This window comes from Dermacentor silvarum, chromosome 11 (genome assembly GCF_013339745.2).
Source record: "Dermacentor silvarum isolate Dsil-2018 chromosome 11, BIME_Dsil_1.4, whole genome shotgun sequence".
Lineage (NCBI taxonomy): Eukaryota > Metazoa > Arthropoda > Arachnida > Ixodida > Ixodidae > Dermacentor > Dermacentor silvarum.
The window spans coordinates 64600441-64613993 of NC_051164.1; the positions used below are offsets into that span (position 1 = coordinate 64600441).

At 46.5% G+C, this 13553-nt stretch overlaps 1 protein-coding gene across 4 annotated transcripts in view; it reads right to left on the minus strand.

The window, feature by feature from the left end:
* LOC119433205 (MYG1 exonuclease) overlaps positions 1-13553 on the minus strand; it is a 194220-nt gene that overhangs the window by 148086 nt on the left and 32581 nt on the right. The window contains exon 1 of one of the 4 annotated variants that reach the window (XM_049658666.1): positions 9133-9261. The exons of the other annotated variants lie outside the window; for them this stretch is intronic. The gene's annotated coding sequence lies outside the window, so the exon portion shown is untranslated. Of the gene's footprint in view, positions 1-9132; positions 9262-13553 lie in introns of those variants that run through there. 4 annotated transcript variants of the gene reach the window in all.

Below are 13553 nucleotides of genomic sequence, written 5' to 3' on the forward strand. Positions count from 1 at the left end.
GGTTACGGTGCCCGGTTGCTGACCCGAAAGACACCGTTTGGGCCCCGACCGTCGCATTTCGATCTAGGCGAAATGGTAGAGGTCCGCGTACTGTGCAATGTCAGTGCACGTTAAAGAACCACAGGTGGTTGAAATTATCCGGAGCCCTCCACTGCGGCGTCCGTCATAGCCCGAGTTGCTTTGGGACGTTAAACATGATAAACCAATGCGCACATGTACCTAGGGTAGTAAAGCTGCAGAAGTGCACTTGTGCCCCAGATACGAAAAACATCAAAATAAAACGGCGGCAGCATGGGACCCGCTAAACAATAATTTAAACTCGATGTACGTAGCATGGCGTTCCACGCCGAGGCAAGAAACTGGACGAGCGGGCAAGCTCGGGGCGAGAGTCGAGCTGCTCTTGCTTGAGCTACACGATGTACGGCCAGAACAATCGCGCAGTTGCACTTTTATTATTCTGCATTATAGCAGTCCGGCTATTCCACGTAGTAACGTGCCTTGGATGAAGTGAGCAGAGCAAATCTGGGAGCTGCCAGTTGTCCCGGCGCACCGCTGCTATTCAGGCGTTTCTCCTGTCAGCCTCGATAGGGAACCTAAACGTTCGCACTTTCGAAAGGAGGTTGGTTCTTGAGTGAAGGCCGCACCCTGGCACGGCACAACACGAACCCATCCTTGAACGTTTTACAGGTGATATGTACGATGCGGAATGCATTTTCAAGCCAACAACAACAGCCAGCATATACACCGTTGAGGAGTGAACGTAATGAAAACAGTCGATGCTCCAGAGAGCTACTCGCCGTCACGCAACACACTGAATGCCACAAGTCGCACTTGTATCAATATACCCGAAAAATAACACAGAATATGCACAGGACGAGCGCGCGAGCGAACAAATACCAGCAAAAACGAGCCAAAGGAACCGCTACCGCAAGTTTCCTAAGGGCGTCGGATGCCGGCGCACAGCGTTGCCAGAGAGCGGTGGGCGCTGGATGAAACCGTCTTGTCCAAAAACTCAGAGTTCACATAAATGAAGAAACAAAAATTGAGCCATTGTAAGCGACTAACTTGACAATAACGCACGAGGCCGCAAGATCGAATCCTGGCCGCGGCGGCCGCATTTCGATGGAAGGCGAAATGCAAAAAAAAAAAAAAAAGAGAGAAAAAAAAAAAAAAAAACGCCCGTGTGCTTGCGTTGTAGTGCCCGTTAAAGAACCCCAGGTGGTCAAATTAACCCGGAGCCCTCCACTACGGCGTGCCTCATAATTCAGAATTGGTTTTGGTGCGTAAAAGCCCAGAAATACGACGCGTTGCTGTTTGGATTGGATTTGGATTGGATTTATTGGCCTCACCCTTTGTAACGAGTGGGCATCGCCGTGAAAAAGTAGCGATGCCCTTGCCTTAGTATAGGTAACAAATATAAGCTGCATGCACACATACGCAGAGTCACAAATGCATTCACACACACTATCAATATCAGCATGCGTGAAAAAGTAGCGATGCCTTGCCTTAGTATAGGTAACAAATATAAGCTGCATGCACACATACGCAGAGTCACAAATGCATTCACACACACTATCAATATCGAGCACACGCCAAGTTTGGCCGTTAATGTGCGCGCACTATGGCCCACCACTCCCTAAGCTGACTCTTGGTTGTGGCCACTTGGTTGACTTGGTCACCGCTGCCAGATGGAACGCGGGGGGAGAAGCCGAGCGCTAGCGGTAGCGCGGTGCCATCTATGGGCGCTGGTGTGAGGCTCGCGCAGTGCAGGACCAAATGTTCAATTGTCTCTTGGTCCGCATTGCACACTCTGCACATGACGCTTCCCACGTTCTCATCAAAGCGCCGGCGGTAAACCCGAGTTCTGAGAGCTCCGGCCCGTGCCTCGAAGAGGAGGCTGCTGGCTACACTGTTGTCGTAGAGGGGTTCCACACGGATCTCTCGCTTGTGTTCCCTATAGAGTTTCAGTGTGGACTTCCCCTCCATGTCTCGCCGCCAAGTGTCCGCCTCCGTCTGTCGCACCAGGGTCTCGACTGCTTTGGCCCACTTTCGTTCGGTCTCCTCCTGCACAGGGCTCGCGAAGAAGCCGTATTTTTTTGGAGAGGTGCTGCAGCCTTTTTGTCCTACCTGGTGCGGATGCTATTGCGGTGTATGTAATCGAACATACGCCGTGCCCAGCGGTGTGGCTGCATCAGGCGCAACCTGCCCTCGTACGCCAGCTTGCTGCCTGCCTCGCGTGCTTCAAAACGGGACCAACCGAGGTCACCCCGGATTGCCTCGTTTGCCACGTTGCCATGGCAGCCCGGAGCCAGTCTCCCTACAGCGCGCTGGCTGCGTTCCAGCCATTCTCGGGTTTGCGCTGTGGGGCATACAACTGCATTGGCAAACGTCAGTGCAGGCACGTGGACGGTCTTCCACAGCTCTCGCACCATAGTGAAGCGATTGAATCCCCACAGGCACTTCCTCCGGAGTATTTGGCTGGCCCGCTGGGATGCTCCTCTCAGGTGCTTTTCCTGGTTCGCCGTGTAATCTTGTTGCGCGCTGAAATTCACACCCAGGGATCTGTACTCAGCCGCCTGGGGCAGTAGCCCTCCGCATGGTAGTGTCAGCGAGCCTGGTGTCTCTGGGCCAGAGAAGGCGATCACTGCCGATTTCTTTGCATTGAACTGTAGCCCCAGTGGTGCCATGGCTTCGGCACAGTTGGTGATGAGGGTCTGCAAATCGCCAGTGCTCCCCGACAGCAGCACTATGTCATCTGCAAATACCAGACCCGGCAACACTTGCTGCTCCCTGAGCCCATCGTCAGTTCTCTCTACCACAAAGCCCACCCTGGAGGCCAATAGCGTGCGCTCTACACACGCAGTATACAGCATATAGAGTAGGGGCGAGAGTGGGCAACCCTGTTTTAACCCCTTGCCCACCACTACCTCTACTCGAGTAGGCGCCGTTCAGGGTAGCTATAACCGTGCTGTCTGCATACAGGCGTCTGATAAGCCCAGTCCATGCGGGCGTCATCCCAAGCGCCTCAAGATGCCTCAGCAATAGCTCGTGCGGGACACTGTCGTATGCCTTCGTCACATCAAGAAAGCAGCTAATCAGCCCACGTTCCTCCTTTCGTTCTGAGTGGCGCTGGCTAACACTCCTAGGGCTAGATCTAGTAAAACATAAATACCCAAGTTAGTGGACGAATTGATGGCCGTCGCCGTAGCACAATTGGCAGTGCAACGCACGCGTAATGCGGAGGTTGCGGGTTCGGCTCCCGCCGGCGACAAGTTATCTTTTCGTCCACTTTCATTTTCCCTTTCTTCATTATTTTCTACATTCCAATTTCAACTACACTTAATTTCCCCGATGCTATCCTTGGCCTCGTTGTCTGTTGGCTTTATGTGGTTATGACTATATATATAACTATATATAAGGCATAAAAACCATAATCAGTTATATTTCTCATAGCACACTTGAATGACATTACACGACTTTGACTTTTAGTGAAGAATTAAATTTTATAAATTCACGTATAATGAGAAAAACATGGCTCATTCTTACCGCTACGATAGGCAATCTTTCCATCAGTGGGGTTATCTCGATACATGTTCTGAGCGGTTCTCTGTCCTTTTAAAACTGTCTGCAAATGGCCACAGAGGGCGCAAAAAGCGACCGCGCGGCGCGGCTAATAAAACAAGCATAGTGCATCGTCAAAAAGGTGCCCGAGTGAGCGCAATATCTCCCGCTAGAGGCGCCGTAGTAAGTACGCAGTTTCAACCTACAAACTTTCTCCCACACTAATCGAAGCGTTTTTATTATGTGACAAAGAGTACAAAATTATAATTCCTAATTATACATTGTACTCTTTAGTACGCACGCTGCTTTTATTTCCATTATAAACGCAAACTAACGTTCAGCATCATCGACCACCCACGTGACCTCTGGCCTGGATTTAAATTTTTATCGGTATATTTGACGTGCGCAGCAGACACGGATTCATTGGTTCGTATACACTTAAGCTGGTTGCTTATTTCGTGCTAAAAACAGTTAATTGCGCTTCGATACCTCGCGTTATCTAACTTAGGATGAAGTGACGTGTTTGCGAGTGCAGATGTAAGACCGAAAGCTAGGTTTCGGTCTGGAGCCATGCGGAACATGTCTGCATCGAAACGGGAGCCGGATTCTGCTGCGAATGAGGACGGCAATACCGGTGAGTCATTTAACATTGCTGCTTGAGTCGTTATGAATCGCTGAATTCATAGGCGGAGACAAATTAACGAACTATATTCTGCATTACATATGGGCAGTCAAGACGCTCCGTTGCTGTTTCTGAAATAAACCTTTAGTTGCGACGCCGTCGTTATACGCACAGTCACGAAAGAGAGAGCGATAGCGGAACGCGCGTCACATTTTTCATCTCGTTGTAGCCGTGGAAAATAGGCGACTGAGTAGTCTTATTAATATTTTTTTTTCCAGTCCGCCGGCAACTTCTTTCGTCGACAAAACCGAATAACCCCTCGGTAAATTGAAGTGAAACTACTGAATTTAATCTATTAAACAGTTGCACGCATGATAATTCACCCACATTTCGTACTTGTTTGCTCGACATGTTCTTGCTGTTCAGTTTGCTTTACCTTAGGACATTTATTTTTGCAGAAATGAAGCGGTGCACCACGTTCGTGCAGAAAAATAATGCATTAGTTCTAATAGGTCGGTGTCTTTCATGCATCTGCTTGTGGAAACAGCGGTGTGGTCTCTTCTAATGTATAAGTGGGTGCAAAAATGTTCTTATTTGTGATCCTAATAATACTTGATTAACCCGCCGTGGTTGCTCAGCGGCTATGGTGTTGGGCTGCTGAGCACGAGGTCGCGGGATCGAATCCCGGTGACGGCGGCCGCATTCGATGGGGGCGAAATGCGAAAACACCCGTGTACTTAGATTTAGGTGCACGTTAAAGAACCCCAGGTGGTGCAAATTTCCGGAGTCCCCCACTACGGCGTGCCTCATAATCAAATCGTGGTTTTGGCACGTAAAACCCCATAGTTTAATTTAATTTTTTAATACTTAATTAAGCTGTTGACACGCATCGTAATTAGGCAGAAATAAATTTTATGGACAGTACCAATATTTAATTAACATGCTGATGAAGCACCCTAGAAGAAACTGTGTACATTTGCATGTGTTCTGCAGTCACAAATCATTACAATGTATATGTCGCACCTTTCTGCATTTCATATTGCAAAATTGTGCTTCTTCAATTTCGGATGCAGTCAAAATTTCTCTTCCAGACATGCAGTAAAGAGGACGGGACCAGTCTAAAGCAACACACTACACATATTAAAGAGAAGCTACTACCTGCTACAACAAGGCCATTGTGTGGACTTTTGATGCTACTGCAAGGTCAATAACACCGGGTTCAGAAATAAATATGCTTGATATATGTGGTATTGGCTTGCTATAGTAGGATACAACTTAAAAAAAAAAGAACAGCAGTTGGCATCCAAGGCACACGGACTGCGCGGGGTTGTGTTACTCCGCCAGCCAATCGCAAAAGCAAACAAAATTGTCGTCATGCGACCTTTTCAAAATGGCCTCGTACCTGATACGACTGTACTTGTCGTATGACTATATCACTGGTCGCGCTTCTCCTACCTTGTGCGTTCCACTATAATAGAAGAGTGAAACCGTATAAAATTACGCGCTCATAATATTATTTTTGTGCTTACCGCCTTATTTAGGTAACAGGCAACGTTTGAAGTACGAACTATTTGCAGCCTCGCGGAGGCTGCAAATAGTGGCTGGTGGTTATGAGGGCGTGGGCGGGGCTTCACCGCAGACTTAAGTTGTATCGGACTATAGTCTTGAAATACGTCATTTCTTTATAGCAGATGCTATGACTGTTTATTCATATTTACGGTTTAGCATAATTGGTTCAAACATAAAAGAAAGCACTACATGATTTTGGCTAATCTCATGTGTTATTGTTGTGCCCCAACAGAGTCTGCTCCAAACACATCTTCATCACAGGAGCATCTACACCAACAGGAAGGGGCTGAAGCCGAATTCGCAAGGCTTTTACACCACAAAGAAAGAAGTGGATCCAGAAGTATTTGGATGAGATATCAAGCCTACAGAGGACACTGTCAAGACTGAAAAGAGCCTCAGACATCATTCCACCAGCACAGCTATTGGCCGAGTCATCCGGGTACCTCAACAAAAGAAACTGTTCGTGTTCAGATGCACCTGCAACCTCTGAACAAGCATGGACGACGCTGGCCAATAGGGTTCCGTCAGTTTGCCCTTCTTTAATCAGCTTCCTGACCTTGTCAAATTCCATTTGTACCAAGTATAAATTTTTTCTATGAATGCAAGCTTTTTAAATGCGAAGCATTTCTTGGCGAACATTTGCCACTTTGACAGTATCTATCTATCTATCTATCTATCTATCTATCTATCTATCTATCTATCTATCTATCTATCTATCTATCTATCTATCTATCTATCTATCTATCTATCTATCTATCTATCTATCTATCTATCTATCTATCTATCTATCTATCTATCTATCTATATATCTATCTATCTATCTATCTATCTATCTATCTATCTATCTATCTATCTATCTATCTATCTATCTATCTATCTAGTTGCTTACATCTTGGTGCTCTCATGGTCGTATCGTTAACTTGATAGGTACCAAAATTGACATAGTATGACAAGAGTGTATGACGAACATAAATGATAGTATATGACATGAATGTCATGACATGCGTGTCATGTAGGTCATGGCAATAACCCAGCGAAAAATATTAACACTCAAAAACCAATGAAATGGGTTCGGACATGAGTACTAAGTGAAGGCAACACTAAAGAATGATGCTAGATGTCATAGTCATGAGCATGACTCAGCAAAAATGACATTGACTCAGCGAGAAAAGATTAACATTAAAAAGCCACTCAAATGGGTTCTGACGTGAGTACTAAGTGAAGGAGACACTAAAGGATAATGGTAGAAGCCATAGTCATGAGCATGACTCGGCAAAAATGACAATGACTCAGCAAAGAAAGATTAACACTCAAAAACCACTGATATGGGTTCGGACGTGGGCACTAAGTGAAGGAAACTCTAAATAATGATGCTAGAAGTCATAGTCATGAGCATTACACATAACACTTGACAAAGATTAAGCGAAAAAAGATTAACACTCAAAAACCACTGGAATGTGTTCGGACGTGGGCACTAAGTAAACTCTAAATAATGATGCTAGAAGTCATAGTCATGAGCATTACACATAAAACTTGACAAAGATTAAGCGAAAAAAGATTAACACTAAAAAACCACTGGAATGTGTTCGGACGTGGGCACTAAGTGAAGGAAACTCTAAATGATGATGGTAGAAGTCATAGTCATGGGCATTACCCATAAAACTTGACAATGACTCAGCGAAAAAAGATTAACACTCAAAAACCAATGGAATGGGTTCGGAAGTGGTACTAAGTGAAGGAAAAGGCTAAAGGTCAATGGTTGAAGTCATAGTCATGAGCATGGCTAAGGATTGCACCTTAAAGTCTCCTAGGCATTGCTAAAGGGACTCCTGAGGGCTCATGACGTGAATGTCATGACATGCGTGTCATGTAGGTCATGAAAAATTCGCCTACGTCTTGGTGCTCTCATGGCCGTTTGGTTAACTTGGTAGGCTCCCCGCACACTGCTTCGCATAACATCGATTCCCGCAGGGCGTGGGATCTGCCGGCTTTTTCATTCCCCATTCTTGTTAGAGATCACTCTTCCTTCTCATCCAAATATGAAGGCCAGCCGATACTTTGCTCGTACTTAATAACCGTCCATGAAAGAAAGCACACAGAAAAGAATGAGTGAGGATCATGGCTTCTGTTGAAACGAGAGCGTTTGAGAGAAAGGTGACTTCGCGCTCTGCTTGCGAGCTCCATGCACCACGTATGACAGCAAAGCATGGCTGAGGTGTTCACAGCAGCATATGCTACCCGCGGACTATGTTATTTCACAAAGCGCGAGGGGCCATTCAGGGCTCCTTTAACAAAACAGCAGGGGTGACGATAGAAGTGGGAGGTCGCTGTTACAAATATCGGTGGAGTGGAAGGTTTCAACGGCTGGCCAATACAAGCGGTGCAGGCTCGTTTAAACCGTCTACCTTACGATTACATACTGCGGAACTCCGCTAAAGGAAGCAACAGCACTGCAGCACTTATAAAAAAAAGTGTGTTGCAATCGGTCATTTAGAAGCGGACTGTTTCTTTCGGAAATGCTTTGGCATATTTGAACGGCTGCGCAAAAGAGGGACGCGACACAGAGAAGGAGAGGGACTACGAAACACAGTATCTCGCGCTGCTGATCAAACGTTCATTGATTTCGGCCAACTAGCCAAAGTGTCGGTCTTGTTATAGCTTTTGCAACAGAGACCTTCGCTGAGAATTTTCTCGACTGCCTTTCGAGAAAATTGATGATCTTGGGCGAGACGCACTGGTTCCGTCGCCACCAACGACGAAAAATGAATGTGTTTTGTACATTTCAAATGCCACCGGATGACGGGGCACGGATCCGGGATGAGAAATGTTGGCGAGGAACCGCCATATGAGGTTAAAACTGTGTCTATACGTGTGTTTAGGAAAACAAAAGACGCTTTCATCTGAGCTAACTGGTGAAGTGGCCTCTCTATTCACATATATGAAGGTGCTGAGGCGAGCATATGTTTGTGCAATCTAATCGGGCAAGTATTTCTTCAGAATCGTAGCATATCGGTTGACAATGAGAACTGACTTTCAAGGTGTTGTGTCACTGGGGTTTTGTTGTGTCTTAGGAGGATACACCATGCCGTGCTATAACACCAGGCCACCTAAATTTTGGCGTGTTCCGGCTTTCTTTCTTTCTTCTTTTGCAGGCGATACAGTGACGTTTATAGCATCGACGACGCGGACGGCGCCTGGTTCGGAAAGCGACTGCGCGTGCAGTCCTGTTTTGGACGTAACTTCCTGCTCGTCTTTTGGCGGGAGCACGAGGACGCGAGCAAGGGTTGCTGCGTGCTGGCGCAGCTCATCGGCGAACCCCGAGAGGCGGACAAGTTCACCTACCAGATTGACGTGACTCGCGACGGCGTCTGCTCGCTCACCTGGAAGGAACGGCCTCGGTCACTCCACGAGAGCATCGAGTCGGCCATCGCCAGCAGGGACTGCCTCGTCTTCGACGCCCGGCAGTTCGCCGAGGGCAGGAAGCTGAACGTCGAATTCACCGTTTCCACCTGCGCAAGCGACGTGATCGCATAAAATCGAATTATTATTGCGTACGCTTTATGCGGAAAGTGTGTGCATGAAAGGATGAGTAACTCTATATAGACAGCAATATATTTTTAAAGCATGGCCTCCGAGACTGGGCAGCCCGATCTTGGAGGCCATGTTTCAGGTTTGGAGGTTAAGGTAAATAGCCTTACGTTCGGAATACTGCAGGAAAATGTCGTTAGGCATTCGTCAGGGCCCAATAAAATTCACAACTAGTGCGTGGATTTTCGTACAATTTGGCACGGATTCGTTCGTATTGTTTCTGACACGTTTCGGTCTCCCAAACGGATTTGAGAGCGGTCGACTGCTTTGCGATTGCCAATTGATATAGTACTTAATTGTGTCGTTTGCAATAAATCCCAACTATTATTTCGTAGATTTGAACGTCTGGTATTTATTTCTTGCAGCGTTGGCCAATCGCCTTCGTGGTATGGCAAAGCCACTTCGGATATACAGGGTGTCCGAACTATCATGCACTAAGATTTAAAAACATACAAATTCCACGCAGCTGGACAGAACCAAAGTAATGCTGTTTTCCATTGTTTGGAGATACTGACATTATTTTTTGCATTCCGCCTAATTACATAATTACTCTTAATTATTCAACTTCTCAAGTATTATATTTAGGTGTAAAGTGTCAATGAGAAAGTTGTAGGGCAACATGAAAAACTCCCGATACAGCTTTCTGTTGCTAAATACGTGCTACATAAAAGTGTTTTTCCGAGCGTGAAAGAAGCCCGCGAATAAACGCAGAATTGCCGTGCGACTGGCCGCTCGAGGCACTTTGCGTGTGTTCGCGGGCTTCTTTCAAGCTCGGAAAAACACTTTTATGTAGCACGTATTGAGCAACAGAAAGCTGTATCGGGAGTTTTTCATGTTGCTCTTTCATGTTGCTCTTTCATTAGGACAGTACTTCTCGAGTTATATAATTAATTACAATTACCTATTTAAATCTCAGTAACAAAAAATTACTGGCGGCTACTACACTGTACTGGAAACAATACGCACTAGGTTTGATTCACGTAACACCATTCCTCTTCTTTTAAATCGTGCTGCATGATAGCTGGGACACCCTGTATAATCTTTGGACTTCGTATGGTTGTGACTAACAAAAATCGGACACAAGTGTTCAACTATTGTTATCTCATTGCTTTTTGTTTTAATGAAGAAGACGCACGGAGCATTAGAAATGAAGTGTTTTATAAATCATGATACGATAATAATTATTTAGATTTCAAATTAGTAAAACACGTGTGCGCAAGACATTTCTCGCTGCATGTTAGGAATGGGTGAATAAACAATTTCCTTGAGCCATAATGTGACAAATAGCCACCGCATATCTCATTAGTGCATCGCAGTACATGCTATACATGACCTTTAAACATTTGACAAGTTAGGCCTGGGCAACTACTGGATCGCCTTTGCAAAAAGTTCAGCTAAGGCAGACATGTGCACAAGGCGTGCTGGCAGGCACGTTGAAAATTTTGAATGACTTAAACGAGTGGACCATCATTTAACAAGACAGATCATGCTCACTGCCGTTTGGACAGTTTGTAACGTGGATGATGTGGTTTGGGCAAGGACCTGCGATATTACCTTCCACTGGCATTGCAATAATACGAAAACTAAGACAGCTTTTAGCACTCTTTAGGCATTTAACGAAAACTTCACTGTATGTAGATTCCAACAAGGTGTTTTGGAGCTGTTGTAATTTCGTTTTATGTTGTTGAGTGGTGTAACGAGTAGAAACATTTTTCTCATGCAGAACTACAAAATTATCATCACTGACTTTTTTTTTTGTCTCCGTTCCACGTGGTACATTGAGGTTGCCAAGTTAGCGTAATGTTTCGTCGAAAAAAAAAATGAGCTGGGAACCAGCGCAAATTAAGTCTGTTGTTGTCTCGTCAATGCAATTTTTAAACTTAGGTGATTTACAAGATTTCCAGCTCCAACGTTCTTGCAAGTAATTGAGCAGAGGATGCGATAACTGATTTTCCCGTAAAAAGTATATGCGTTCGGAACGTGGCCGAAGTGATTAATCCGTCGTTAGGAGTAGAATAAACACAGGGCTGCACGCAGCGTCGACGAGAAAAAAGAATCAGAGAGACGCTCGCGACTCGAGCACGCCGAACGTTCGAATCGGCACGCGATCCGCACCCGATCAGCTCTATCCTCGCCGGCGCCTGGTACAAGGATCAAGCAAGGAAGCAAGCCTGAACGCCATGGAGACACGAGGCGCCCGAGACCCGGCAAGTAACCTTGCCTTCACGATGTCCCCAGGGCCCAAACTGCCCGTTTCGAGAGAGACGAAGCAACGGGTCTTGCGCTGCCGAGCCCCCCGTTCAAGCCGCGGCTCCCGACCACCTGCAAGGGAACGACTCGCGGCAGTCTTCGCTGCTGTCCAGGCTGCTCTACGGCGCACTCATGAGCGTGTTCACCGGCGTGGGCCTCTTCGTTGGACTGCACCTGCTTGGAGACATCGCTATCGCTCGAGAGCCATACCGGTGCAAGTGAGCCTCCTCGTACACGACCACCGGTTATCGTTCGCCAGCTGGTCATCACGTGTTCGCCCGTAGGTTGGAAGGACGCAAGAAGGCGGTCGTCTCGGCCCCGTATTCCAGAACGGGCTTTTGCACACAGACTGACTGCCATGCTTCGACTTGATTATGTCTCGGTCGTAGCAATATCCCGTGGCAGTGAACGTTATGTATTAATATAAATTTGTGCGAATTGCAAATTATGTGAACGACTCTCTTACTCTTAGCTCGCTGCTTTTGATATTGCTGAAAGATGCACTCAGCATTCATTAGCTCTTATACATTAGCTCTTATGAATGATGCAACGACAGTAATTATTTAGATTATAAATTAATAAAATAAGCGTGCACGAGAGTTCTCCAGCACCCGATCGGTAAAATGGGGAATAAGTAGTTTTCTCGAGCCACAGTTTGAACCCAATATTTAATTAGAGCATCGTGGTACATGCTGTACATAACCTTTAACCTTTTCACAAGTTATGCGTGGATAACTACTGCATCGCCTTTTCAAAAATATTATACTGTCGCAGGGATGCGCACAAGGCGTGCTGGCAGGCACGTTGAAAATGTTGAGCGAGTTAAACGAGTGGCCCGTCATCTAACAGACAGACCATGCTTACTGCCCTTTGGAGAGCTTGTAACTTGGATGATGTGGTTTGGGTGAAGGCCTTCGATTTTACCTTCCACTGGCATTGCAATAATACGAAAACTAACACAGCTCTTAGCACTCTTTAGGCATTTAGAGAAAGCTTCACTGTATGTAGATTCCAAAAAGGATGCGTTGGAGCTGCTGTATTTTTAGAGCGACGTTTTAGATGGCTAGAGGAAATCGCCTGTGTAACGATAACCATTATCATCAGCATTGGCTCGACAGTCATCGTCTTCTTCCGCAGCTGGCTCGTTAGCGCCCCTCGGGTTGCGCTCGTGACACTGCTCCCGCGTTTGTCGACGTCGTCTTCTTCCACAGCTGGCTGCGTTGCCGCTCATCTTTCCGGCGTAGAATTTCACTTCTCTTCTGTCGTCGTAATGGGGAGGCCGCGTTTGCAGGGTATGAGTCATTGTATAAGGGTGTATGAGCCACTCATTGTCATACGTAACGGACAGATTTAATTTTGAAGCAATTTAATTTCGAAGAATGGCAAGCGGCAATGGGCGGGCCAATGCGCCTAACCACGCCGCCGAGCAAACTCGAGACATCGAACGCAAGCGACAGCGGCGGACTGCGGGCATACCGTCAACGATGTCGTTCTCTTCGTCGCAGTCGAACGCGTGTTGAACCTCATAATTGAGAAATACTTCAATGAACCCTCGGGATTAACCCAGTGATAAACACCGGGGCCAAACGTATCAGCTTCGCTGGTTAACCATCTTTACGGAGTGGAGAGGGGCCGACGATTTGTTTTATATTGTCACGTAGTAGTGACGATGAAGCAAACAGTCGTAAAACTGGGAATGACGAAACTGATTCTTTATTGGGCGAACCTGTGCCCACAAAAGCAAGTTACACTTGAAGCACAACGATAGCGGCGAACACAGTCGGCGATCGTCGAAATCTGATCAGCGGCGAAACGCGTCGGCTTTTATACCTGAGTCATCGAAGGTTCCAGATTAATCCCTGATGCCCGCGTGTCTTCCAGAAAGTTCTAGACAATTCGCGTCGCTCGTACAATCAGATTACATGGGCGTCGGTGACCACATACGACGGATAGAAGCATTGAT